Source organism: Pyrus communis, chromosome 16 (assembly GCF_963583255.1).
Source record: "Pyrus communis chromosome 16, drPyrComm1.1, whole genome shotgun sequence".
NCBI lineage: Eukaryota > Viridiplantae > Streptophyta > Magnoliopsida > Rosales > Rosaceae > Pyrus > Pyrus communis.
The window spans coordinates 18079118-18104997 of NC_084818.1; the positions used below are offsets into that span (position 1 = coordinate 18079118).

Genomic DNA, 25880 nt, shown 5'->3' on the forward strand with positions numbered 1-25880 from the left:
TTTATGTCATTTCTATAGTTCATAAGGTGACTCGTCAATCTTCTTTAGACGAACCTTATTCAATATGGTATTTGCGTAAGTAAAGCTTCACCCCACAAACTGTGTGGAAGCCTTGAACTATTCAACATGGAATTAATCATATCTTTGAATGTTCTATTTTTTCTTTCGGCAACACCATTTTGTTGTGGTCTGTATGGAGCCATTGCTTGATGTATAATTCCATGTTGAGCACAAAAATTTAAGAAGGTAGTAGACTCATACTCTCCTCCTTTATCAAATCTAAGTGCTTTGATTTTTCTCTCAAGTTGATTTTCAACTTCGGCTTTATATGTCTTAAACATATTCAAAGCTCTGTCCTTACTATGAATCAAATAAACATAGCAATACTTACTGCAATCATCAATAAAAGTGACATAATAATTCTTTCCTCCACGAGTTGGTGTGGATTTAAAGTCACAAAGATCACTATGAATTAATCCAAGTAATTCATTTGATCTTTCCAGAATTGACTTTCTTGTTTGCCTAGCAAATTTCGATTCAATACATGTTTCACACTTATGATTAAAATCAATTTTGAATTTAGGTAATAATTCTAATTTAACCGTTCTTTGCATGGAACGAAAATTAACATGTCCTAATCTAGCATGCCAAATATTAGAAGACTTAACAATATAAGTAGAAGCATTTATTTTATTAACATCATTAATGGCAATTACATTGAGTTTCACGAGGCCATTAGCCACATAACCCTTTCCAACAAACATCCCACCCTTGGTAAGTACAAATTTGTTGGATTCCATTACAAGTTTAAAGCCCTTAGCAATTAGAATAGGTCCAGAAACCAAGTTCCTCCTCATTTCAGGAACATGCAACACATTCAGCAAGGTAAGACTCTTTCCAAATGTGAATTTGAGTACCACTTTGCCTTGGCCCTTCACCGCAAATAAGGCAGAATTGCCCATATACAGCTTTTCTCAATGGGCAGCAGGATGGTATTTAGTGAACAGATTTCTGTCAGTGCAGATGTGCTTAGTAGCACCAGTATCCATCAACCATTCACTCACATTTGAGACCATGTTGACTTGGGACACAACAACAACCAATTCTTCATTGGTGGTTGCCATGTTAGCATGGTTGTTGTTGTTTCTGTTGGCATGATTTCCATCCTTGCGATGATAACAATCTTGTGCCTTGTGACCAAATTTTCCACACACATATCATGCGCCCTTAATCTTCTTCAGATTCTTGCCTTTGGGAGCAAGGGCAGATTGTACAAACTGCTTGGTTTTCGGAGCCTTGTTCTTCTTCGGCTTGGACTTGGAGTTTCCTCCCTCAACATAATTTGCATTGGCTTCAATGGCAGCAAACCCACCAGAACGGTTTGCCTTTCTATGGTCTTCTTCCACTCGTAGCCTCAGAATCAAATCCTCCATATTCATCTCATGACGCTTGTGCTTAAGATAAATTTTGAAGTCATTCTAAGAAGTTGGCAACTTTTCGATTATCGACCCAACTTGGAAATGCTCATTGATCTTGCATCCCTAGGAGTGCAGTTCATAGATCAATTTCTAAATTTCTTCAACCTGAGGGACAACAGATTTGGAATCCACCATTGTATATTTGAGATACTTATTACTGATAACAAATTTCTTTGAACAAGCATCATCAATCTTATACTTTTTCTCCAGGGATTCCCACAACTCCTTCGCTGTCTTGCACAGAGAATAAATGTCGTAGAGATTGTCATCCAAACTATTCAAAATATAATTCCTGCAACAAAACTTAGAATGATTCCAAGCTTCAATTGCCATGACAGTCTCTTTCATCATTGGATTCTCATTAGATTTCGGAGCTTCTTCCTTGACAACATGACCGAGATTCATGGGTGTCAGGGAAAACAACATCTTCTGTTGCCATCTCTTGAAGTCCAGCCCTTTTAACTTCTCTGGCTTTTCAAAGTATTTTGGCACAACGCCATTCACAGTCACAGATTGTTGATCCATAATTTTCTTTTTCAAGATTGTTGTATATATGTCAAACATCTGTGATTAAATTATATATGCTAATAAATAATAAATGCGAATAGGAAAATTAACAGAGTATGAACAAAACAAAAATATAAAACAGACATCTTGATGATCGAGGCTTGCGTACCGCAATGTCCTTGATATAGAAATTTCGTCCATACTCAGTGCTTGTAGTTCTACGGACGTCTGTTTCACCAGGATTCAATGATCAAGTTAGAATTCCAGCACCGGAAAACTTAACTTCTAGCGAATTTCTATGTGGTTCTCTCAGTAAGGATGTTTTGGATTATAGAAGAATTATTGTATTCTCTGTGGTCCAAATGCCATGCAGATGTATGTATATATAATGGAATTGTGCCTGTTTGCAATAGGTATGAGAATGAGATGTGACTGTTGGGAGACATCTTTTCAAAGGGGTATTGTGCTCTCTGCATTTTTTGTTTTCAAACTTCATCTGAATAGATGAATCTATTCAAATAAAAAATAATTTAATTAAATTCGAAATTAATTGAAGAATTTAATTAATACACCCCAAAACCCAACCCCAAGGGTGAGCCAAATATATATATATATATATATATATATATATATTAATTATTAATTAATTATCAATTAATTAGTACATCCCAAAGCCCAACTCCAAGGGTGAGCCCAATTTCATTCTCCAATGACTATCACTCCAATCACTTTCTATAAGGGACAAAACCTTATAAAGTGAGAAAATTTTTTGGGAATGCCAATGTGGGACAATGAAATTTCAACTCAAAATTTTCAACATAGTCGTGATCTGATTTCTCTTCTCAAGTATCAACAAAATTAATTTTCATTTCAAGAGAAATTGAGAAGAAGAGAGAGGAACCTCATTCAACAATGACACACCCCGACCCAGAAAGTCCACTTGGACCCTGAATCGAGCTGTGTTGGCCGACACCTGGAAGGTGACGAAGCCATAAAATGTGATAGTGTACAAAAAGTGAATAAATTTGAATCTAAAAGTGTCTAAGTACCAGAGTGCGCTACGAGTGGGAGCGAACCCATTTCACACGCGATGTCAGAGCATAAGTAAGGTACAGTAGTATGGGTAAGAATCATACCCTCAAAAATATCCATTAATACTAAGATTCACCACAGATTGTTGTCAATACGAACTCAGCAACTAAAACCTGGAGGGCACCAAACAGAAGGTGTGAGTAAGTGATAGGAGCATATTTATGCGACTTAAATGGCTTGTTCTCGTACATTTACGTTATGTTTCTTTAGTTATTTTAGTACTTTAAGCTATTTTCGTGTGTTTGTAGGTCCAAAGGGCTAAAGGAGCAAAAAGATGCATTTTGGAGACTTTTGGAGCACTTTTGGGCTAAGGATGGATAGCTTATGCTTGAAGCCAAAGTGTTGGACGAAATTGAAGACCTAATTGGAGCCAAAGTGTTGGAACCTTGTTCTCTTTAGTTTTAGGACATTTAAACCTTTCCTAATCCCAATCATGCCATGCATAACACACATCCATTCTAACACATTGTCATTGCACATGCATTTCCTTCATTAGTTAACCCACATGCACTTATCACTTATCATCACCACATATCATATCACTTAATCACTTATCACTTATCATCACCACTTAACCACTTATCATATCATAACCACATATCATATCACTTATCACTTATCACTTAACATAACATCCACCTACTTCACCTACAACATCCACTTCACCTACAACATCCACCTACTTCACCTACAACATCCACCTACTTCACCTACAACATCCACTTCACCTACAACATCCACCTACTTCACCTACAACATCCACCTACTTCACCTACAAATGACATAGCCATATGTTCCCTCCACTACTCCTATAAATACCCTTGCATTCATTCATTCATGGACATCTCATTTCATACACAACACATTACAAACACATTCTCCCTTCCCTAGCCGTGAGCTTCCCCCTCTCCCTTATAATCCAAACACCACTCCTCATCCATTTCCATAATTCCCCACTCCATTCCACATACACCTAAAGCCCTAAACATCTCCTTAGACCTTGTGCTACAAAAACGAGGAAGAGAAGAGTGCCTAAACGTTCATACAATTCAAGTTTGAGTTGTTGGAATGCTTAGGTGTTTCTTTGATTTCAAAGTTTAAATTCAATTCTCTTTGTTTTGTATGTATGAGGAATGGAAGAGAAGAGTGCCTAAACGTTCATACAATTCAAGTTTGAGTTGTTGGAATGTTTAGGTGTTTCTTTGATTTCAAAGTTATGAGGAACTAATCCCCCTTTAGCTAGGGGGTGATTCGAAACTATGTTTATATTTGCAATATGAATTGATTAACTTTCGTTGGAATTTCATAAGTTGTGGATTCAATTTGTTTAACCGTTTGATTGATAACTTATTTATGAATGTTTATTAAGAATGCGCGCTTAATTTTCATGCATGAATATGACACTAGAATATAAGTGAATTTCACCTAATCGTTATGAACTTATATTCACAAGTAGTGGAGGTTGCTTATAAACAATCGCGTTAAATGAATTCTTGGCACTAGTTTCATGCTTTTCTTAGTAACGAATGCCTCGTCAACACTTATAGTTTTCATGATACTTAATGATCTTTGATTGTATCTTTATTGTGCTTTTCACGTAAAGGACTTTTGGAGAATGTGGTGAATTGCGTTGCGCTAACCCATCCAATTCATTAACTTAAGGAGAACTTGATGGTTAATTTAAGCGGACCTAATTAACCCGGGGTGTTGAGTTTCATAATTTATCGAAAGACCAACTGAGAATCAATCTTGTATGCAAGTGTAACATGTGTGGAGAAGAACCCCTTGGCTATTCCATCATCCATATTTTCATCACTTTCATATTTACGTTTTGCCTTTAATTACAATTTGTCCATTTAATTTAATCTCGTCCAAACACAATCCCCCCTTTACTTTATTGTTCAATTTAATTAGAAATCAATTTAGTTTATGTTTTAAAGTATTTTTGAATTCTTTGAGTCTAGTATAGTGTTTTATATTGTGTTTTTACGTTTTTGAGTCAAATCCAAGTGATTAACAATCCCTCCTAATCCCCGGTCCAGAACGATCCCTACTTGCACCTATACTACAATTCGACGAAAAGAGGGTTTAATTTGTGTGCGTATAAATCACGCATCAAATTTTTGGCGCCGTTGCCGGGGATTAGAAAATTTGCTAATCCCTTGGATTGTTTGTTTCTGTATTGTCTTTTAGATTTAGTTTTTTTTTATTTGTGTTTTGTTTGTTAAGAACAAGATGGCACTTGATAATGCTTCTCTTTTGTCACAACTCATGGAAAGGTCCCAAATGCAAAGAGTTGATATATTTAATCTTCAATCAAGGAATAACGTGTTTTCCAATACTTACAATTCGGATTGGAGTGATCATTCAAACTCTATGTGGTGGGAACCTCAAAATGCTCAACAAGGAGGATATTGGCAGCCACCACAACCTCATATTCAATATGCCCAACCAAACTCAAGTTCGTCAATAGATTATAATCAAAAGCTTAATGAATTAATTTGTTTGGTGCAGGGCTCACAAAATCAAGACAATGAGGCTCAACAAGAAGGATATTGGCAGCCATATAAGGAGTTCTATTCAACGCCTATGCAGCCACCACAAAGGTTGGACCACTTGGATAAGCAAATTGGGCAGATCGTGGAGTTCGTAGGACAGTTTCGAGACCAAGGCGAACTCCCTAATTCAACCATTGCAAATCAGAAGGGAGAATTTGAAAACACCAATGCTATCATGTTGAGAAGTGACAAGGAGGTTGGAACGGACCCTCAACCATCAAAATCAAATCACAAGGAAGAGGAATACACCCAACCCACGAAAAGGGTGGAAACACCTTTACCGGAGGCACCTATTGCTCCTATGCCATCTAATACAGGTATGGTTGTTCCAAATTTCATTATTTTTAACCCTGTTCCAAGATTCATGACTTCCAAGGAAGAAGAAGGTGAAAAAGACATCTTGGAAGCCCTTCCAAAGGTGACAAGTAAGGAATGTCATGAATTCATCAAAGAGGACGTTCTTGAAACCACAAAATCCAAAGAAGTTAAATTTGATGACATTGGACAAGTCATAACCATCACTTGCAATCTGGCCAAGTCCAATATCCCTGAAACTTTCAAAGGAGTGGTGTTTGTCATTGAGTTCTTGTCAGACAAAACAAGTAAGTTTTTTTTAAATTCCTTTACATTTTATACTAACTTGCTGTTTTTTATGAATCAGGCACCTACACTAGAATTCAAACCATTGCTGGTTCACTTCAAGTATCACCTTCCATTCAAGGACCAATTCCATGCCGTTTGATTTTATTTATGTTAATAAAAAAAAAATAAAAAATAAAAAATAAAAATAAAAAAAATAAAAAAAATAAAAAAAAAATATAAAAAAAAGAGAGAAAGAAAGATACTAAACATGGAGAAAGGTGGAGCTTCACAAAGGTTGTTTGCGTGAAGCCCCACTACGAGGCGCAGAAGCGGAAGGCATAGAAGCGGGAGGCATAGAAGCGGGAGGCATCGGAGCGGAAGCCATCGGAGCGGGAGGCATCGGAGCTAGAGCATTCCAGGCCTCAATACTTGGCCAAGCGCTGGATGACCCAGGAAAAAGGTGCCTCTGGAGATAAGACGCAAGCCTTTGACGGTCACTGTGAATTCGACCCTCAGATTCTTGCAGCTCATCAAGCTTCCTCTTCATCCCCGACGAATAGTTATTTGCAAGCACATGCAAACTTCTATTCTCGTACTTAAGCTGCTGGATCTCTTGCTTAAGTCTTTCCACCTCTGCCATCAACGATTCCACTTGGCGGGACCGAGCAAGCAGGCGTTGGCCCATGTTGGACACAGAACTCGCACACTGAACACTAAGTGCGAGGGACTCTTGAACGGCCAACTCATCAGACCGTCCTGACAGCAGCCTACTATCTTTTGGAGTGAGGAGGTTTTTAGCTACTATTGTAGTTGTTGTGGCGTCCTGCATCACAGAGTCTTCACCTGAAAGAGGACCGTTAGAAGATAAAAAAGAAGGGCGCCATACATTACCTTGACGGGGCGCAACCGGATCGCTGCTGAGACTCAAATCTAAGCTAAGGTTCGATGAGTTTGCCATTTTTTTCAAAAGTGTTCAAAGAGAAGGGGTGGATGGAGTTAAAATTTCACAAAGGGCCGGAGTAGAGTTTCAGGAATGGGAAATCTTCAGAGTGTGTGTGTTGGGGTGATTGATAGCTCTATAAAAAGCCAAGACGACGCGTCCACCGATTCAAAGAGCCGGATTTTCCGGCGTAATTTAGGCGACGCTCCCTCGGCTTTTCAGAAAACGCGTTCAACTTTGTCAAAAGATTTCTGACAAAGCTGAAAACACGTGGAGGCCATCATCGCATCTACACATCTTTAGCCGACAAGCGCAAAGTTCGGCGACGCTTTCTCTGCTTTTCAGAAGACGCGTGCAGCTTTGTCAAAAGGAGCCGCATCTGCACTACCACGTGTCGTTCAGAAAGCGAAGGGGCGTCGTTTAGAAATCGAAGGGGCGCCTGCTCAGAAATCGAAGAGGCGTATTCAAAGATCGAAGAGGCGCCACTATTTCAAAGATCCGGATTTGCGGGATCAAAACGTTTGTCGACAAGGGTAAAAAGTACCACCACTTGATATTATCTCTATATATGTCGACCTTCGTCTTTTATGGCAGGGCAAACCTGAAGAAAATGCCCAACTCTCCCTCACCTCTGAGGGCGCACTCCCAGCAAAGCCTTTCAAAATACTCAATTCTTTCTTCTTCCCCAAAGATGATACCAGATGCCTGGAGTACATATGACCTAGGAGGAAACGGCGGATTGAAGCATGTGCTGATTCATTCACCGCTTCTTCAAAGCAAAGGTATCTCATATCATCAAGGTCAAAAGCAAAAGTATCTCATATCATGCTCTTTCCCTGTCTTTTTCTTTGTCCTTGTTCTTACTTGTATGGCAAAGTAAAAGAAGCAATCAGCCGGCACTTGGAGTCAGTCTTCCGATCTGGAGCCAACTGCCTGGAATCTATTCCTGATTGCTTACCTAGCGTTGCTCTCGAGTAGTCATCTTCAACGGTTGTTACACTTCCAGAGAAGGGACCACTCCTGCAAAGATTGAACAAAGAAACAGATAATAGGAGGAAGCTCAGACCTTCGGGGGAAACCAAAAGAACCATCCTGCTGCCCAGTTCAAGAAGTAGCACAAAGGAAAATCAACGATGGGCAGAAACCAGTTCAAGAGTAAGCCTGTGGAATCACAAAGATCAAAGCCTCAATGCAATCACCAAGGAAAAGAGGGAATTTACACTCCATAACCAGATTTGCGTCCCTAAACTCTTCTCTTTGTTAATTACATTATGCCATGTTTAATATGTTTAGTTGCTTTTTGTGTGTTTACTTATGTTTTGTGTGAATCTATGCTTAAAACATTGAGGACAATGTTTGATTTAAGTGTGGGGGGGTAACTAAAGTGTTTTGATGCAAATTCGTAGGGTTTTATCCACCATAACTTCTAATGTTGTTCCTTGCTGTTTTAAGGTGTTTTTAAGTTGTTTTAGAGTGTTTTAGTGTGTTTTGTTTTATAATTCGAAAATCCCATAAAAATTTGAAAAACTTGTTTTGAAAAACCCAAAAAGAGTTGTTTTAAAAGTCGTTTTTGTGTGTTTGTGTCTTAGGGTACCTTCCAACACAATGATAAGGATTTGGTTTATAATTGCATGACGGTTAGAAAGAGTTATAAACATAGAGAAAAGTTTGATTTACTCTTGGTATATGCTTGGTTATGGTTATAATGTATGACTTCACATGCAATCATAAAAGAAAAATTCGTTTTTGTAACATGCTTGAAGGAAGAAACTCAAACAAACGCTACATCCCTGTGAGACTCGAGCCATTACTTTCTTTGGAGAGTTATTTTCTGTGATTCTTTATTTTCTAAAGTTGTTGCATGATCTCATTATTCCTTGCTTGGTTGCTACTTAGAATGCAATTGTATCATGATAGAACTAAATGCTAGAACTCATGCCCATTTCATTCAAAGCATGTTATTGATTTGCATAACACATATTCAAGAAGAAGTTGTGTAGTGACCACCACCATAGCCAAATAGCCTTACTTCCCATACTTCGTATATGTTGTAAGTTTTAACCCCGTTGAGCCTTGTTTAGCCTTTATTCTTTGTTTACCCACATTTTCCTCACCTAGCCTAGTTTAGGACAATCCCCACCCTTGTTCTTAAAAGATAGTGAGCATGACTTAATTGAATTCCTTTTGAGTTACATTATGAAAGAAAATAAGTGTGGGGGAGAGAATGTTTAAGTGTTTATGTTTTGAGATTCAAAAGAAAAGAGAAAAGAAAGAAAGAAAGAAAAAAGAGCTTAAAAAAAAAAAAAAAAATGAAAGAATAAGTGATTGAAGAAAGGTTCCAAAACACCAATTCTGGGCGTAAATTGTCTAAATTCTCCCTTTTTGTTCAAAAGTTGAGTTTTCATTCAAAAGTGAATTCTAAGTTGATTCAAATGCTTTGCTCACTATTTCTTTAAAAACCTTTGTTTTCCATATCCCTTCTTTGTTATCCACATACCCCAAGCCCCGTTACAACCCTTGACTTCTATCTTGAGTGTTGTGTATTTCAATTTGTGGAGTTTGAACTTGTTATGAGCATATGGTATCATTGGTTCTCGCGTCTAAGTAGTAGCATTCCATTCATGAGATCATATCTAAACATGCTTATTAACTCCAGAAATTGCTTCCTTTGAAATACATATATGTGAGTGTTCGTTTTTATGATTACATCAATCTTCTCACATATACCTAGTGTAAGGTGTGTAGTCAGAAAATCTGTGTGAAAAACGAGAGTACATCTAGTAAGAAATTGAGGGAATTCTCTAAGGCATGTTACTACATTCAAAACATGGTTTTAAATGCTTAATTGTGAACTAGTATGTGGTGACTATGAGTAAGAATGTACTTAAGTGTAAAGATGGCTCAAATCTGTGAGAATAATGATTTTTAATTTGTCATGTGCATTGGAAGTCCCTGATACGATTGTTGGAAGGTGTAGGTTGTGTTTTGTTCTTTTTGTTTTGTTTTTCTGTTTTGCTCGAGGACTAGCAAAAGCTAAGTGTGGGGGTATTTGATAGGAGCATATTTATGCGACTTAAATGGCTTGTTCTCGTACATTTACGTTATGTTTCTTTAGTTATTTTAGTACTTTAAGCTATTTTCGTGTGTTTGTAGGTCCAAAGGGCTAAAGGAGCAAAAAGATGCATTTTGGAGACTTTTGGAGCACTTTTGGGCTAAGGACGGATAGCTTATGCTTGAAGCCAAAGTGTTGGACGAAATTGAAGACCTAATTGGAGCCAAAGTGTTGGAACCTTGTTCTCTTTAGTTTTAGGACATTTAAACCTTTCCTAATCCCAATCATGCCATGCATAACACACATCCATTCTAACACATTGTCATTGCACATGCATTTCCTTCATTAGTTAACCCACATGCACTTATCACTTATCATCACCACATATCATATCACTTAATCACTTATCACTTATCATCACCACTTAACCACTTATCATATCATAACCACATATCATATCACTTATCACTTAACATAACATCCACCTACTTCACCTACAACATCCACCTACTTCACCTACAACATCCACTTCACCTACAACATCCACCTACTTCACCTACAACATCCACCTACTTCACCTACAACATCCACTTCACCTACAACATCCACCTACTTCACCTACAACATCCACCTACTTCACCTACAAATGACATAGCCATATGTTCCCTCCACTACTCCTATAAATACTCTTGCATTCATTCATTCATGGACATCTCATTTTCATACACAACACACCACAAACACTTCCATTCCCTCATTGCCGTGAGTCCCCCTTCCCTTATAATCCAAACACCAAACCATCTTTCCATTTCCATCACTCCTCACTCCATTCCACACTTCCATTCCCCCAAACCAACTATCCTTAGACCTTATGCTACAATAAAGAGGAAGAGAAGAGGGCCTAAACGTTCATACAATTCAAGTTTGAGTTGTTGGAATGTTTAGGTGTTTCTTTGATTTCAATGTTTAATTTTAATTCTCTTTGTTTTGTATGAGGAACTAAACCCCCCCTTAGCTAGGGGGTGATTCGAAATATATGTTTATGCTTGCATTTTGATTTGATTACTTCTAATTGCATTTCATAAGTTGTTGATTCAATTTGTTTAACCGTTTGATTGATAACTTATTTATGTATGTTTATTAAGAATGCGCGCTTAATTTTCATGCATGAATATGACGCTAGAATATAAGTGATTTTCACCTAATCGTTATGAACTTATATTCACAAGTAGTGGAGGTTGCTTATAAACAATCGCGTTAAATGAATTCTTGGCACGAGTTTCATGCTCATCATAGTAACGAATGCCTCGTCAACACTTATAGTTTTCATAATGCTTAATGATCTTTGATTGTATCTTTATTGTGCTGTTCACGTAAAGGACTTTTGGAGAATGTAGTGAATTGCGTTGCGCTAACCCATCCAATTCATTAACTTAAGGAAAACTTGACGGTTAATTTAAGCGGACCTAATTTTCTTTTTCAAGATTGTTGTATATATGTCAAACATCTGTGATTAAATTATATATGCTAATAAATAATAAATGCGAATAGGAAAATTAACAGAGTATGAACAAAACAAAAATATAAAACAGACATCTTGATGATCGAGGCTTGCGTACCGCAATGTCCTTGATATAGAAATTTCGTCCATACTCAGTGCTTGTAGTTCTACGGACGTCTGTTTCACCAGGATTCAATGATCAAGTTAGAATTCCAGCACTGGAAAACTTAACTTCTAGCGAAGTCCTATGTGGTTCTCTCAGTAAGGATGTTTTGGATTATAGAAGAATTATTGTATTCTCTGTGGTCCAAATGCCATGCAGATGTATGTATATATAATGGAATTGTGCCTGTTTGCAATAGGTATGAGAATGAGATGTGACTGTTAGGAGACATCTTTTCAAAGGGGTATTGTGCTCTCTGCATTTTTTGTTTTCAGACTTCATCTGAATAGATGAATCAATTCAAATAAAAAATAATTTAATTAAATTCGAAATTAATTAAAGAATTTAATTAATACACCCCAAAACCCAACCCCAAGGGTGAGCCAAATATATATATATATATATATATATATATATTAATTATTAATTAATTATCAATTAATTAGTACACCCCAAAGCCCAACTCCAAGGGTGAGCCCAATTTCATTCTCCAATGACTATCACTCCAATCACTTTCTATAAGGGACAAAACCTTATAAAGTGAGAAAATTTTTTGGGAATGCCAATGTGGGACAATGAAATTTCTACTCAAAATTTTCAACATAGTCGTGATCTGATTTCTCTTCTCAAGTATCAACAAAATTAATTTTCATTTCAAGAGAAATTGAGAAGAAGAGAGAGGAACCTCATTCAACAATGACACACCCCAACCCAGAAAGTCCACTTGGACCCTGAATCGAGCTGTGTTGGCCGACACCTGGAAGGTGACGAAGCCATAAAATGTGATAGTGTACAAAAAGTGAATAAATTTGAATCTAAAAGTGTCTAAGTACCAGAGTGCGCTACGAGTGGGAGCGAACCCATTTCACACACGATGTCAGAGCATAAGTAAGGTATAGTAGTATGGGTAAGAATCATACCCTCAAAAATATCCATTAATACTAAGATTCACCACAGATTGTTGTCAATACGAACTCAGCAACTAAAACCTGGAGGGCACCAAACAGAAGGTGTGAGTAAGCAATAAAACAAGCTTCCCAAAGTTATTTCCTCTCTAAAAGTAATGCCCTAATGTAAAACCCGTATCGTTTTCCATAAGACAGTACAACATATATACATATATCCAAACCATACTCAGAAATGACCAAAACCACGGTTTGCCATTAACTCCACCATACATTAATAAGTAGGCCAAATGAACTAAATCAATACAAAGTGATATATCAGTCAGAGTCATCTAAAATGACATGTACAACTTATCCGTATCTCATTAATCATGGCTAGCATATAAGTCGGAGTCACCTCTAGTGACCTGTACGACTTATCCATATCTTATCAATCCTGGCTAGCATGTAAGTCGAAGTCACCTCTAGTGACCTGTACGACTTATCCATATCTCATCAATCCTGGCTAGCATGTAAGTCGGAGTCACCTCTAGTGACCTGTACGACTTATCCATATCTCATCAATCCTGGCTAGCATGTAAGTCGGAGTCACCTCTAGTGACCTGTACGACTTATCCATATCTTATCAATCCTGGCTAGCATGTAAGTCGGAGTCACCTCTAATGACCTGTACGACTTATTCATATCTCATCAATCCTGGCTAGCATATAAGTCGGAGTCACCTATAGTGACCTGTACGACTTATCCATATCTCATCAATCCTGGCTAGCATATAAGTCGGAGTCACCTCTAGTGACCTGTACGACTTATCCATATCTCATCAATCCTGGCTAGCATATAGCTCAATAAGTATACCTGCACACGAGTCGGAACCACCTAAAGTGGTCTGTACGACAGGACTGGGTGTAAATAAATAAGCTCAAGTGCTACGATCACGTGAAGATTGGGCGAATAATCGCGGGTCACCTACGAGTCGGAACCACCTAAAGTGGTCTGTACGACAGGACTGTGCACCTACCTTGAGTCCAAGGTAAGCATAAGGTGCGGGAGGTGAACATCACGTGAAGGACTGTGCCCTGGCCACGGGCGGGAGCACTAACACCGGGGTGCAGGTTTATGAGCTCTCAATGCATCTCAATATAACATGTGCAACTCATGGCAACCAGTACGATAGTATCGAAGTTGCCTAACACATAACTGTAGTCGTGCTATAACGCAATCGATTCAACTAGTACCATAAACTCACCTGAACTTACCTAGGTGTCCTGAGTTCACCTTTGCACTTGAAAGCATTCCCAATAATTATATGCAAGTAATATACATATTGATATACTATGATGCAATCTAATACTCAACCATGTCGTAGCAAGTTCAATTATAAACAATACAGTGAGAAGTGTACAATCAATAACGCATTACTCCCAAACTACTTATTTTCAGGGATAATTATCCATGACGACCCAATTAACACTAATTTAGCTAACTAATTCATAAAACTAAAACTTGCCTTTACCAATTTCCTTCGCCTTACTCAATTTCCCAAGTAAGGCTTTGGTCTCAAATATTTTATGGCTGCATCTAACGTCTCGTTAGACTGCCTACGTACCCTAAATAAGGATCAAGCCATTCGTAGTTCATATCGTACTTCAAGCATTCACAATAATTATATATGAAAGTAATATACCTAATCAATTTAAAAGTGTCGATAGAACTCTCAATAATATGTACGATAAAAAGGAAAAGATCCACTTACTTGGAGTCCACGCTATGATTCTCTAGCGCACACATCGAGGCGTCCTGAATGATTGGTCCCTGTGACCAATTATCAAATCACATCTCAGAACTCTTATCTGAAGAGTGCGTAATTCACATAAAACACAACCTCAACGACATTCTAAAATAGTTTGATACCCATTGACCACAAGTCAACCGTCGATCAAAGATCGACGGTAGGGTTTACAACCCTGTATAACTTGACCCGGAAGATCCGCATATCTGATTTCCAATCCGCAACTCCCAACAATCCACAATATGTTTCAAGAATAACATACTAAAATTTCATTACGATCCAACTGTCAGATCTCCGCCAATTGCCTAAAACAAGTGGCCATGAACATTTATTTTACTAACTTACAAATCCAATTCAGGAAGATCCGTAAGTCGGATTCCCGATCTGTAAATTCCTATAATCTTTAAATATTACGTATTATAATATATCCCATTTTGGTGACGATCCAACGGTCGGATCATCGATTCACATTTTTATCAAGTAACGTATCGTAACGAATTTAGGTTCCAACTATCAACCTACGTCATTCAAATGACAAAACTGAATTCAAGACATTTGACATAGCCTAAAAATAGCATTGGCGGCCCACTGGCCACGCGCCGCCGCGGGTGGCGGTCGGCCGCCCCGACTCGCCGGAAAATCCAACTATTTCCAAAAATTCTCAAACTTCACAGAAATGAAGATCTCAGTGAGTGGAGCAACTTTCATACCTGCCACGAAGTCCAAAAGTGAACGAAAGATGGTCAATTTTGCCCACGAAGCCGGCGGATGCCTAAAACTTCCCGACGTCGATTCGTCGTCTACGGTGGTCCAACGGGGTCAAGGTTGGTTGGGTTTTGCTCCTGGGATGATGGGCTACAAAGCCCAAGTGGTGGAATCGGCCATTGCTTTGCCGATTTGCCGGAAAATCGAAAAGGGTGGCCGGAGCACCATTGATTTTCGTCAACTTTCGTAGCCTTAAACCGCTTCATACCATGGTCAATCAAGGTGGTTCTTGGGTGGGTTTTGTAGAGGGGAATGAGAGCTTCAAGATGGTGGTGGTGGCATCGAAAAACTCCACCGGAGTTGGCCGGAATCGGCCTTGGAAGATGGTCTCGTGGTGGCGCGGGTATGGGTGCACGGGAAGCTCTCTTCTTTTTTTTTTTTTTTTTTTTTTTTTTTTTTCCTCCTCGCTCCGTTTCTGATTTTGGGCTTCCCCCACAAAGTGGGGGTTTAGTTTAAATACACACTAAACCTTGAATAACCAATTTCGAACGTCCGTAACTATACCGTTATAATCCGGACGCGCAAACGGCTTTCGCCTATACGTTCGTACCAAAGAGTACTACGAGGATATGCTTAAAGAATAAGTCCCACATCTCTCAAGTCGATGGTCAACGGAAGTCAAAGTCCTTGCCTCTAGGGCAATTTAGTAAATTCACGCTTTTAAAATAAAATAAAAACGTAAAATTTGGAACGGGTTGTCACAAACAAATTGTTTTACAACTTTGCCACCTCATCGCCACCTAGTCTAAAGCAATTAGTCAAGGCCAAAACCCAAAGCATCGGAGGCAGTTTTGGAATTTTCTCAAATGATGTGCAATGATCCAGATATCAGTCAAACAATTTATGTGGAAGGACTTGTGGAATTTTCTGAAGCATCTTGCAACCAGTCAAATAAAGTATCTCCAAGTTCATAAATTTGCTGATGCATCGGGAAGACTAGCAAATTTGTTTTGCGACAGATTAAGGCTTCTGATTGTGAACCAGCAATCAAGAGGCACAAGGAAATTAATTTCTGATAAACTGCATCCTTCAAGATCAAGATAATCCAGCTTGGGAAGCGTTAATGTGACACAGTAGTCATCTGAAGTATCCAAATCAGTTGCGATCAGTTCTGGGCACCCATATATATATATATATATATATATATATATATATATTTGTAAGGTTCTCACAAGCACCTGCATCTAATCTTTGAAGCCCAGTAAGATAAGCAATTGATGAAGGCAATTCCCTTTTCCCACTTCTTTCTATCTCCAAATACATTAGAGATTCCATCTTATCCTCCTCTATTTCTGGGAAACTTTCAAGCCTTGTGCAACCACTGAGACAAAGCTCTTCAAGGGATCTCAATCCAAGTCTTTTTGCAAACCTCGTAAGCTTAGAGCATCAACGAAGATTCAAGTCAACAAGTTTATCAAGGAATCCAATAGAATCATCAACCTCAATCAAACTTTTACACTCACTTATATCCAAGTGCTTTATGTTTAGGATTCTCGAGAAGTCGGTGATTTTTTTCCAAGAATTCGCAACCACTAAAATTCATATTCGAAAGTTTTGCCAAATTCTGTTAAACCAAAACCAAAACCAAAACAAAAATACACATGCTTTAAAAAGAATATAATGAAACACTAGAGTTTTTTTTTTTTTGGGAAATAAAATATGCATTTAAATTGGTAATCATTCAAAATAATTTAAAATACATATATATGTACTTCAAATCCCTTCAATTGTCTGATGCCACTGTATGGCACATCAAACCTAATGAGATATCTTGGATGGTAATTGGATGGCAAATTGAACACAACTGTATGCTTTCGTTCAATATTGAATGGTAGACCCAATTCAATCCACCTCAAATCATTGGGCAGATAACTAACGCGTCCAAAGTAGAGTGCATTATGGTTTACAAAAATTTCAAGATTTACCATCAGCAAGAAGCTTTGTATATTTAAGGGTATCACGTCAGGTTCGGGTAGCTCCACCACAATGCCTCTAATTTTCTTTGTTCCCTAAGATAGAAAATAATGAAATATTCTTAACAAACCATGTCGTTTAATTAACAAACAAAAGACAATGTATGTTTTAAAATTTTGTTTTCTTTTCAATATCATGCCAAATCAAATGCAAGAACATATTTTCTACTTACTTTGTTGTCAATTAGAACATGGTAGACATCTTTATGATCCTACAATCTGCTCTGCTCACCTGGTTCAGTGGGCGATTCTTCCCAAACTATACGCTTACCCATTTTTTCTAGCAAGCCATGCATCAAAATCTTATACCTTCAATAGTTATGATGACATTCTTTACGAGTACTTCAATACAATCTTGAGGTACAAGGAGTTTGAACTTCTTAATATTTGTAACACATAGCCTTTATCTCTACCTTTAAAAAAAACATGCAATGTCTCAGAGAACTTGTTGCATGAGAGCAAGTCCACCGGGGGTTGATAGCCCGGCACCCAGCCCAAGCCAGGCCATAGGCTGGCCCAGAATCGACAGACCAAAGAGCCGTGCCATCTGACGTCAGGCTTGCATCAGCCTGACGTCAAAGCCCACACAATTTTTTTTTGTGCCAAGCGCATGGGAAGCATGCGCGACTGGGCACGCGTCGCCAACAAGAAATCAAAGACGGGGCCCAAATGCGCAGGTGCACTCACCAATCTGATAGGGAGACCACGTGGCCAGTCCTAGGCCGTTGGATTTCCAACGGTTAAAAAATTTTGAAATATAAAATTAATGGATATTGACGTGGCACAATTGAGGACCGTTCGATCTTCAGATCAACTATCACATCCCGGCCCGAGGGGGGACCACTCCCCGGTCCCGCTCCACCACCGTAGCACGATATTGTCCTCCTTGGGCCTCGACCACGCCCTCACGGTTTTGTTTTTGGGAACTCACGAGCAACTTCCCAGTGGGTCACCCATCATGGAAGTGCTCTAGCCCCCTTCTCGCTTAACTTCAGAGTTCCTACGGAACCCGAAGCCAGTGAGCTCTCAAAAGGCCTCGTGCTAGGTAGAGATGAGAATATACAATTAAGGATCACTCCCCTGGGCGATGTGGGATGTCACATCAACGATCTAGATTTTTCCGTCAAAAAAATTTAATAAAATAAATAAACTGTCACAAATTATTAATATTTTTTTATAAAGTCAGAAATTAAAATAAAATTAATTTTTTTTATAATAAAAAATAATAATATTTTAATAAAATTGACTAGACTATTTTTTTTAGGGGTAGAGATGCATTTGGCCTATCATTATCCATTGGGGTTTATCACTGTTCATTGAGTGGATTAAATGAACTGGATGCTGGCGCATTTTTTTGGGGGTGGACTTGCTCTGACATAATCCCATGCATCATAACTTTTTTGAAGTATTCCTTGAATACCTCTATAAGGTTCTCTTTCGTAAAAATCATAACTATTCAATATAGCTTGCCAACGATTGATACTTCTTTTACGCAAATGGAAACCTATAAGATTAAGAGCTAAAGGAAGGCCTTGAGCATAGGCTATTGCACGTCGTTCGAGTCTCAAATAGTTATATAAAGGTTCTTTTCTTCCGAAGGCATTCAGACTTAAAAGCTCAAGAGCTTCCCTGTCCTTTAACTTTTGGACCATGTATATCAACTCAACTCCAAAAGATTCTAGCAATCCTCTATCTTTTGTGGTTATGTCACTCTACTGCCCTCACTAAACCAATCAACTTCAACCGAGTTGTTTAAATGCTCCAATTTATCCACATCATAAAGAATTAAGAGAATCATCTTTTGCCTCAACAGTTTCTTTATAAGACTGATTCCGTGATGAGCATCATCCATTTTGAACACTGTGCCGAGTCGAATTTTGGAAAGAAGAGCCATTTGTAGTTGGATTACGCCTTGACGTGATGTCGATGTTTCTCTGACATCATCAAGGAAACAACTACCTTGAAACTTATGAGCAATTGCATTATAAACAGCTTAATCCCAACCACACGACAATCATTCCCTCTGACACCTAAAAATTCTTTCACCTCTTGTACGTAACATTGGATTCTAACTGGGTGTTGGGCCACATTCAAATATGCGCCATCGAAGTACTTTGACTAAGATCTCCTCATATGGTTGCTGATAAATGTAGCTTCAAAGCTAGCAGTTAAAAAAAATCACACGGTTAATTAGTGAACTTTTTTTGCTATACTTATGTGAAACGAGGATAATAATGTGAAAACACAAATAGAGAGCAATATTACCAAAAGAATTTTTTTTTTTTCAATATGCACTAGTGATTGCTAAAGTTAATCATCTATCGCTTGCTCTAGAGATCTAAAGAGTAAAAATGAAGGGAATTGTTATTGGAACTCCAAAAATTTCATTTTGCACTCTAAATTTTCTATAATTGTAAAGAGAAATACACATATGAGGAGTGCAGAATGAGATTTTTGAAGTTCCAATAATAGTTATCAAAATGAAACACAAAACTAAATAATGACATTATTGTAAGAAATTAACTATATAAATACACAGCAAGGGGAAGAGATATACGTACTCTCCCTTTTGGAAAGGATGTCCTGACAAATTTGCTGCTTCTCTAAGAGCTCTCTTCCATGCGAGGATCTTCTCCTTGTTGTCTTTGAATTTACACTCAAGTTCTGTAAACGCATCACCGAAACTACTCGTTTGATTTCTACATGGGACAAATCCACCTTGTAAAAAACTGGCAAAACTATTTGTTGCTTTGATTCTCTACATTGAAGAATCTCAACAAGCTCGTCTAAGCACCACCTTGAAGATGCGTAGGTTTTAGAAAGTATGACAAGAGAAATCCTTGACTCTTCAATTGCTTGGACAAGTGTTGGTGATATTGCTTCTCATTTTGTAAGTTGGTGATCAATGAAGGTGTGGATTCCCTTATCGAACAATGCCTTGTATAAATGATCTGTAAAATTGCTACGTGTATCCTCTCCTCTAAGGCTCAAAAAGATATCGTACTTCCACGAAGGAGGACCACTGAAGGAAGACGAAAAGACAAGTTGATTGTTCATTGTTCATTGGAGAAATCCAGGTAAACTAAAGAGCCTCTCAAAGAATTGAGTATGGATTATGCATGCCTTATGCATGCTTTTCTTCCTGTGTAGTGATAGGGATTTTACCACACACGTAAAAGGGTTAAAAACTTCTAAAATACTTGCAAGAATGACAAGGATATTGTAGTATAAATGGTTTTCGCAAGGTCATTCTCCATAGGATTATTAAATAAATCAAAGCAAACCAAATTCCAATTAACTATTGTAAAGTAGAAATTGTGATGATTGATTTTATGACCTACTTAAATTAGAATGAAATTAATTGGTAAAAGTAAATTGATTTGCAATATTAAAGATGAAGAAAAAGGAAACAATTTTGTAGAAATCAAATTAAGAAAGCACTAGGGATCTGTCGTGACCTTAACAATCCTATAAAGTTCTTCCAAATTACTTATGACCTATACATGCATCTTTTGAAGGTTAGGTATTCCTAATACATGCCTACTTGGACCCCTAATATAGAGCGTATATCAAACATGCAATCCATCTGTGGTACTCAGATCAAATCTAAATATGCATGACTCATTAAGTTTTGTGAAACCTTCTGAAAAACCATGCAATCCTTAAGACGTGGTATTCATCCGAAGTGAAGTTGCATATATTAATCACAAGAAGCCTTCGTCAATTTTAGGGACCAACCTCCGACTAAAATTGCATCAAATTACTTTTCTAAACATCCTAATGGTGATCAAGCATCAAGACAATTAGATAGTTTAAACCAGTGATTAATAACTCGAACACCTGCGTGCATATAATCATAAGCAAATTGAATAGAAACTACATATTCTTGCTGTCACAACCCGTCCCGGAATTTTAATTCCGAGGACGTGAAGTTATGAAAATGCCCTTAAACGGGACTAAGGGGCGTAAAATATGTTGTAACTTGATGATTTGGGGATTGGGTAGGATCCCACCTCCCTCAAATCTCTCCCCCATTTCTGCATCTTGTCTCTCTCTCTCTCCTCCCTCACAAATCTCTCATTTTCTCTGTCAGTTCTCTCTCTCTCCTTCGAACTCACACGGACCACCCACAAACCACCCTAAAACTATACCAACGAAGGATCTAAGACCACCATCGTACTCCTGAAGACCACACGAACACGATGGTACCAATTTCAGGTGAGTTTCACTTCGGAAAACATGGATTTCAATTTCACTGTGCGTGTGCACTGTTCATGCACACGTAAAACTTGATGTTTTCTGGGATTTTGAAGCTTGTAGGAAGCTTGGTGAGGTCCTAAGGAAGCTCGGAGTGCTTCGTTTGAAGGATTTGGACGTCGGGATCACGAACTGTAAGTTCGGCCGAATTTTCGTATTTTTGGAAAAGTTTGATTCCGTTGTTTTTAGGCCCTAAAATTAGTCCAACGTGGTAGATTATGATTAGGGCTTCATTTTGGTATAAATTACGTGAAAAATGGACGTAGGAACACGGAGAACGACAAGTTCAAAGTTTGGCCGGAGCTTTCGGGGCTTTTCTGGCGATTCCACGGCGAGTTAGGGGTCGAGGCAGGTATGGATGTGTTCGTCTCGTCAATACCTTCATTTTGATATATAGTACGTCGAAAATGGTTAAGAAATGAAGAAGTTATGACACTTTGAAGTTTACCCAGAAATTCCGGCAAAACACCCACCGCCGGCGAAACCAGTCCGGCGACGCGAGGAAGAAGACGCGCGTGTGGGCAGCGCGTGAACAGTGCGCGTGGGGGCGCGGGAGAGCTCCAAATTGAGTTCTGAAAATTGTCACGCGTTCGTGACGTCGTGTAGATCACCGTGGTATATTCACACACCCAATTTGAGTAACGTATGAGAAAGTTATGGACGAATGTTTGGTGTATGTGCATTAAATAACGTCAATTTGGTTACTGTTTGTATAGGTGAAAATTATACAAAAGAAGAATGTAACCAATCTAGGGGAGGCTCAGGGACCTACGAGACGTCGATGTGATCTGTGAGTGGGCAGTTATTTTTCAGTATATATATATATATACGTATGCTTGACGTATTTTAAAAGAAATACGAATTAAATATCCTGTCATATATGCATCATATTTTAATATGTGCATTACCATAATTATGCATATTGTTGCATGGTGCTGAGGAGGCCCAGGTAAGCTACATTTCAAATACATTTGATATACGTATGAAATACGTTTGGGATACGATTGAAATACTATCATCACATGCATTAGTAGTGGCATACATTTATATATGTGTATTTGGTGCTGTGGGCGCACAGGTAAGTGCCAGGTAAGTGGTATTCATGTTTGTATTCAGTAGTAGCTTGAGATGCTTAGAGAGCTCATAATCTGCACCCCCGGTGTTAGTGCTCCCGCCCGAGGCCAGGGCACAGCCTTCACGTGTATGTTCACCAGCACCGCATGCTCGCCTTGGATCCAAGTTAGGTGCAAGCCTGTCGTACAGACCACATTAGGTGGTTCCGACTTGTAGGTGACCCGCGATTTATCGCACAGCTTCACGTGATCGTAGCACTAGAGCATATATATATTACACCCAGCCTGTCGTACAGACCACGTTAGGTGGTTCCGACTCGTGTGCAGATTCAGTTATTGAGTTGAGAGTGGAGCTCTATATGCAGCCGTACAGGTCACGTTAGGTGACTCCCGGCTGCCAGATTATATGTTATTGATGTGATTTACGCTTGAGCATTTACATTTGATTATGAGATTCTGTTGTGGTATATTCTCAAGCATGATTGATATATCTTTGAGCATGACTGGCATATCTATACATACGTATATATGTTATTTTCTGGGAAACTATATTTGTTTTACGGCGAGGGGTTAGTATATTCAAAAGAGAAAAGAAGGTTTTGAATAAGTTTGTTTTGCTGACCCACTCAACTTTGTTTTGCGCCCCTCCAGGTTCAAGAATTGCAAAGGTGTGGTGACTACGAGGAAATTCAACGGTGTTCTGACAGAATGGACCAAATAAGGACTCACCTTCGGGTGTTTCATTTTAGAAGTTGTATATTTTAAAGCTTCCGAACTGTGCAAATGGTTACGTCACTCTCACGTGACGGCCAGCATGCCCTCCTTCGGGATGGGGTGTGTCACTTGCTAAGGCTCGTGGCCTCACCCCAGCAAAAAGAGAATTAGTTACACATATTCATAATAAAAATCACAAAGTTCTTTATTGTAATAATAAAAGATCGAAAACACCTTGAATGGAAAAAGTCTGAAAATTTCTACATTTGGCCAATTTCCTCTCTTCAAATAACGCACAGAGTAGAAGAAGACGCAAGAATAGGCTGGCCAAGCTTATTTAACCTAGTAGAAATTACATCATCCTAATAAAAGGTCTTCCAATCCAACTAGGAAACTAAATACTAGAATAAAATAGGAAACATAACCCTAAATTAAATGGTCAAATTTGCCTAAAATCTAAATAGCCACGTTTTGGATCCCTAAACTGCTCCAAAAGGCCATGAACCCATTAGAGGTCATCTCGGGCTCAAAAAATGCAATTTAAGCCCATAAACGGCATTTTTCAGCACTGTGCACTGCTCCTTTATTCCATCGCCAGAAAATAACCGCTTGGTAGAAAAATCTCAAATTTTGTTACGCACATGCCAAGAGACACACGAACGTCATTCAATTTGAATCACTCCAAAATTCATCCGTTTGATCATGTTTTGCTCCAGAGGAAGTCGGATGTCCTATATTGAAAATATAAAGCATAATATCAAAATTCTACCAAAATAATTACCAAAATATACTAAGAATGGGTAAAATATATAATATGAAATTGACTCATCATATAGGAAGCAGCAACTTCCTACCACCTTCAATGTGAATGTGGACTCTCTCTTGTTATACTCGTCCTCACGTGATTAATTTGATGGAGGGAAAGTTTGGTTGCAAATTACTACCTCCTACCTTGGATGTAACAATCCACTAGAATGTCTTGTTTCATTTGTTTTGTTATACTAGGAAATTTTTGTTTCTTTGACCAGCGATTGACTCACTTTGGTTTGCCTGTATTCTAGTATGATATTGTAATCACCTGTGGCCTATCTTCACCAACAATGAATTTATAATTGCGACACTTTCAAAGCCCACATCTTTGTTTTTGTCGCTGGATTAACTAATTCTCATCCTTCGTTATCTAGAGGAAGTTCAAATATTGTTCGATCTTTCCAGGTAGCCGAACTGCTATAGCAAAACAGAAATTAGTAGAGCGAGAGAATTACTGCAGAGAGAGAATCAGTGAAGAAAACAATGAGGCTTGTATTTTGGGAGAATATCTCAATGATTTTTTTTTATTACATAGCTTTGAATATATACATATTATAAGTTGTCTTCGTGCAACCAATTAAGAGAAGTAATAAAATAACAAATATAAGGCCTGCTTGGTATAGTATTAAAAAAAATTTCATAATTTCTCAAAAACATTTCTTAAGAACATGTTTTAAGAACAATTTTATTTAAGATCTAAAAACTTGTTTAATATGAGATTCAAAATTGGTTTTTAAATTTCAATAATTAAAAAGGAAAAAATATTATAATAGCCCAAGTGGGGGGGTCAGGGGAGAGGGAGATTAGAGAGAACTAGAGAGATGAGAGAGAAAGAACAGAGAGAGGAGAGAGATTCTAGGGGAGGAGGGAAAAAGAAAGGAGAGAGATTTAGGGGAGGAGAGAGAAAGAGAGAGATGCAAGAGAGATAGGTGAGAGATTTGGAGCGAATGAAAGGGTATGATAGGATAGAGAGAAATCAGGAGTGGGAGGACATGAGAGAGAAAAAATAGTTGGTTAGGAGTTTAAAAACTCTAAAAGTCACTTTTTGTGTTTTTTAGGAATAGGCTATTTAATCTTCAAGTTAGTTTTGAATTTAGTTTTTGTAAACAGTCATACCAAATAAGTATTCAAGTTGTAAAACTGAAAGTGTTTTTTAGTCTAAAAAGTTGGATTCAAGTAAAATACCAAACAGACCCTAAGTGATTCAAGCATCTATTGAATAGTTTAGATTCATGGTACTCTTTTCTAGATTCATGATGCGCTTTTGGTCACCCCTTAAGCGAAACAAAACAAAGTAGAGATTGAGCTTGGAAGTGAGGAAAGGATTCCGTACACGTGAAAGGCCTTTGGTGAAGACATTGGCAATTTGGTGGTGAGATGGGGTATACTGAATATCAAGAACTCTTTGTGCAAGCAATTTCTTGACAACATGGTAGTCAATGTCAATGTGACATTTTCAAGCATGGAAGACCGGATTTGCAGGCACATAAGGGCAAAGATTACTGTTTAAAGTTGTCTTATAAATGTTATATGCTTGAACATTAAGTCCAAGGAATATGTAATTAGGACAATGTGATCTAAAGAAGTTAGATTCATGAGACCATTCTCTTTCGTATACATATCCTAAATGTCTCTTGATCATATGATTGCTAATTGGGTATTAACAGTCCGTTAAAATCAGTACATGCTATGTCTTCTCTCAGGAAGAGTGATTAGTTTTG

The 25880-nt window shown here is 38.1% G+C and overlaps 1 long non-coding RNA gene and 1 pseudogene across 1 annotated transcript; one reads left to right on the plus strand and one right to left on the minus strand.

Moving 5' to 3' along the window:
- Window positions 1-1217: 1217 nt before the first annotated feature.
- Window positions 1218-20362, minus strand: LOC137719909 (disease resistance protein RUN1-like; annotated as a pseudogene).
- Window positions 20363-22103: 1741 nt separating this feature from the next.
- LOC137719551 (uncharacterized) lies at window positions 22104-23436 on the plus strand. The gene is made up of 3 exons (XR_011066409.1): window positions 22104-22177; window positions 22279-22352; window positions 23287-23436. It is a non-coding gene; the product is annotated as an uncharacterized lncRNA (long non-coding RNA).
- Window positions 23437-25880: the final 2444 nt, after the last annotated feature.